This window comes from Arachis duranensis, chromosome 9 (assembly GCF_000817695.3).
Source record: "Arachis duranensis cultivar V14167 chromosome 9, aradu.V14167.gnm2.J7QH, whole genome shotgun sequence".
In the NCBI taxonomy this organism is placed as follows: Eukaryota; Viridiplantae; Streptophyta; class Magnoliopsida; order Fabales; family Fabaceae; genus Arachis; species Arachis duranensis.
In genome coordinates, this window is record NC_029780.3 from 103974659 (window position 1) to 103979149 (window position 4491).

General features: G+C 35.8%; 1 long non-coding RNA gene across 2 annotated transcripts in view; it reads left to right on the forward strand.

The window, feature by feature from the left end:
- Positions 1-3974, forward strand: part of LOC110275239 (uncharacterized) — a 10635-nt gene extending 6661 nt beyond the window's left edge. For both annotated transcript variants that reach the window (XR_008002336.1, XR_008002338.1), the window contains 2 exons: positions 2945-3301; positions 3423-3974. This is a non-coding gene — a long non-coding RNA (uncharacterized LOC110275239). The remainder of the gene's footprint in view (positions 1-2944; positions 3302-3422) is intronic.
- Positions 3975-4491: the final 517 nt, after the last annotated feature.

Genomic DNA, 4491 nt, shown 5'->3' on the forward strand with positions numbered 1-4491 from the left:
TGATTTTAAATTATATCAAATGGATGTGAAATGTGCATTTTTGAATGGTGTGATAGATAGAGAAGTATATGTGGAGCAGCCTCCTGGTTTTGAAAATAAAGAACATTCAAATCATGTCTTCAAATTATCTAAAGCTCTCTATGGTTTAAGACAAGCTCCTAGAGCTTGGTATGAGAGACTTAGCTCTTTTCTTTTGAAAAATGGTTTTCAAAGAGGCACCATAGATACTACTCTATTTATCAAGAACTCTAATGATTCTTTTATTCTAGTCCAAATATATATTGATGACATTATTTTTGGATCAGCCAATGAATCCTTTTGTACTGAATTTGGAAAACTCATGACAAGTGAATTTGACATGAGTATGATGGGTGAACTTAATTTCTTCCTTGGGCTGCAAATTAAACAAACTGAAAATGGTATTTTCATTCATCAAGAAAAGTATGCCAAGGAATTAGTTAAGAAATTTGGTATGGAAAATGCCAAACACATAGGAACTTCCATGCATCCTAGTTCTAAATTAGATAAAGGAGAAACCGAGAAAGATGTTGATGAGATTAGGTATAGAGGAATGATTGGCTCTCTTATGTACTTAACTTCCTCTAGACCCGATATTGTGCAAAGTGTTGGATTGTGTTCAAGGTTCCAATCCAAACCAAAAGAGTCACATCTTTCTGCAGTTAAAAAGATCATTAGATATATTCATGGCACATCCAATTTTGGTCTTTGGTATCCTAAGATTGATGATTTTTCTGCAGTTGGTTATTGTGATGCAGATTTTACTGGTGATAGAGTTGATAGAAGGAGCACTTCTGGTTTATGTTGCTTCCTTGGAAAGTCCTTAAATGTTTGGTCAAGTAAGAAGCAACCAACAGTGGCCTTATCCACTGCAGAGGCTGAGTATATAGCTGCTCCTTCTTGCTGTTCTCAACTTTTATGGTTAAAAACACAGCTTGCTGATTACAAATTAAAGGCTGAAAATATTCCCTTGATGTGTGATAATATGAGTGCCATTAATATTTCTAAAAATCTAGTCTTGCACTCTCGGACTAAACACATTGAAGTGAAATTTCACTCAATAAGAGAACATGTCCAAAAAGGGGATATTTTCATTCAATTTGTTAAATCAGAGGAGCAATTAGCAGATATCTTTACAAAACCATTAGCTGAGGACAGATTTTGCATGCTTAGGACTAGTTTAGGGATTTTAAGCTATGATTCATTGTTTGAGCTTTGCTGATGTGTTTGTTAAGTCTTGGTCTCACAGGTTCGAATGTGACAATTCTGGGCAGAAGAAGAACCATCACTCTGCACTTTATCTTCTAGGCTCTGAACCTTCTTGGAATAGGGTTCTGAAATTTTTTCAAGAATTCTCTTAACTTGCTGCAAATTGCAAACTTATCCATGTCAAAGAGACATTTGTTGAATAAGAAATGAGAGATCTGGTTTTTGTCGTGTAAAAATGGACATGGACCATGCTTGAATCTTATTATACATGTGGTCTCTTTTTGTTTTTGAAACCTTCAAGTGATATGAAACTCTCTTTTTGGTTCTAATGATTTTTTTACCAAGAATTGGTCCTTGCACATTGTGAGTTTTCTTACATAACTATGGTGTTGCGGGTTGAAATATGATCTTTATTTCTCTTCCAATTTTTTTTGTATTTCAAAACACAACATTTAGCTTTAACATATCTCTAACACACTTTTTTGCAGGTCCTGTTTTGTTTTATTTTTCCCACCTTGATGACTAAAAGGGGGAGAAAAATGCATAATGACTTTAAGTCATTTGAACTTTATGTTATACTGGTGAATTGTTGCTTACATGCTGCCGTCGTTTGCAATATGTGCTTTTATGGATTATTAGACTTTTGTGCAAACATAGAATTCTAGATAAGCATGTGTATACATTAGATTGTTGTGTTGGCATTATTGTCTGTGTCCTCAGGTTAAGCGACATCCATATCTCTACTGGCTAGAAATCTGCCCTGCTGAATGTTGTCAAGAATGTTGTTCAGGAGTTTGTCTCCAAATCAAATCACTTGATTGCTATGAGCAAAGAGCAAAGGAAGCTAGCAAGCAAGCGCGAAAATTTCCTCCGTAAGTCAAGAAATAGAGTGGCTGGGATCATGACTTTCATTGATAACCTTCAAAAGGATGAAGACCCTGCCACTGATGCTGATGAAGAAGTTGATTCGGAGGAAAGTGGTTCGGATGCCTAAGAATTGTTTCATAAAGCTGCTGCTGTCTGCTCATTGTGTCTGATGAATTCTGTTTCTTTTGCTACTGTTGAACTGTTTTGTTCTCTTGAATGACTGCAATAACCTTGGATAACATTGCACCTTTGTTAATTCTTTAGGACTGTGCACTAACTCTCTTTTCCAGGTTATAAGGTGCTGTTTTTGCTCATCTTGCTTACTATTCGTCCTTGATGACAAAAGGGGGAGTAATAGAAATAGGATAATAGGATGGTAAATGTGTCCTAGGAATTTTTTGGCATTGCTGCAGCTACTAGTATTTTTTTGGGATTTTTGTCTGATTACTGCATTAAAACTTGATTTCGCTGATTATGTGGTGTTGCTTATTTGATATCCCGTAGACAAGATAAATGTGTATAGCTCTTTATTGTTCTCTCTTTAAGTGTGATGTAAAACAGGAACAAAGAGGAAAGCATAAATCAAGGGGGAGCTAATCTTGAAAAGGAAAGGGGGAGCAACATAAAAGCAAATGACAAAAATCAAAGGGAGTTTCTAAACCTTACTAAAATTCAATTCCTTTTGGTTATTGCTTAAATATGTTTGTCATCAAGGGGGAGATTGTTGAGTTAAGAAAATTAACTAAATTAATTAGTGATGACAAACATTATTTTATTGGACAAAATAAATAATTAAATATTAATTATTTATAATTATATGTTGCTGATTATTTATGATGATATGTTGCAGGCCAAAAATAAATATAATGCAGCAGCAGCCCAAGTGAATGAGAGAAACATATAAATAAGGCTGGTGGGCTAAAATGCAAACGAAGCCTAAAAGAAACAAAGAATACAAGGCAACGGGCTGAATGAAAAAGATCTGATCCAAGCCCAATTCATTGCCTCTCTCATTCAAACTCTTCCATCTTGCTCTCACCCAAAAGCAACGTTAACCTATTCCCTCTTGGTCAGAACTCAGAAAAAGAAAGAGAGAGCTTATTCCCTAAGCTATTCACTAAAGAAGCAAGAAAGAGAAGATTAAACAAATGATAGAAGTCTAATCACCCATCATCAATCTATATCAAGAAGAGGTCAGAAGTTAAAGGTGATTTTCATTTTCTTCTACATGCATCTCATTTTCTTCTCTTCTTCCCAACACTCAGCCATTCTAAAAATGGGTTACAAGGAAAAGTTGATTTTTGCTCTAATTTGCTGTGTATCCACAGTCACAAGTGTATCTTGGGGACCAAGTTGGTTTTCAATGGCTGAGATAGGGTTTTACCATTGGAAATATCTGTGTATGATGTCAAATGTCTTCGGTCAAGCAAAAAGAAGACAGCTTGGAAATCAATTTGGGATAAATGAAGAAAGTAATCTCTGTTCACCACTACTGTACATCAATGGTCAAGATTGTTTCTTGGGGACCAAGAAGTATCTCAAGGGTTCAGATCTGGGTTCACCATTGAAAATAATTTTCTTTGCTTCCCTGAGGCTTTCAGTCAAGCAAGAAAAAGTCAGACTCAAATTTCTAATTTGGGGATTAACTGAAAAAGTGACGTGGTAAGTTGGTGAAGCTCAAGGCTCAAGGTGTTGACCTTGGAAGAAGAACCAAGCAACATGCAAGGAGATAAAAAGAAGCTTGCTGTTCATTCAGAAGTAAGGAGAGAAAACCAGAGTGTGAGAACAGCGTTCTGTAAAGAAATTCCTCTACTTGGATAATGCTTACTTTCAAAGAAGCATTCGGCCAATACTGAAGAACTGCATCTGAGGTTTGCGAATCTGGTTTTGCACATAGCAAAGAGGCTGCTGATGAAGTCAATCTCCTTCATGTTTTACTGATTATAATGTACTTTTCAATGTTTATCTTTCTATAATTTCTTGTGAGAAAAGGCATTGTGAGAAAGCTCAAGTAAAAGCCATGAGTGGAAAAAGGCTGAGTGATACACTTGAGAGAAAAGCCTAGAGTTATTTTCTGATTTCTTTAGGTATGTTTATGTCTTGTATCTTGTACCTGTGAGGTATCCCTTTCTTAGTTGGGTTAGCACTAAGAGTGAATAGTTAGGTATTAGCATAGCCAATGTCAAGTTAGGTTAGAACTTGAGTGTGAAAAGATTGTGTCAATCCTGTGAAATTGGTATATGTAATACCGTTAACTATAGTGAAATTCTTCCATAGTTGTGGAGGAGACTGGATGTAGGTTGCATAGCACAAGGCAACCGAACCAGGATACATGCTGGTGTTAACTTTTTCTTCTCTGCCATGTTCTGTTTTCTGATATTCATGAGACAAAAATAA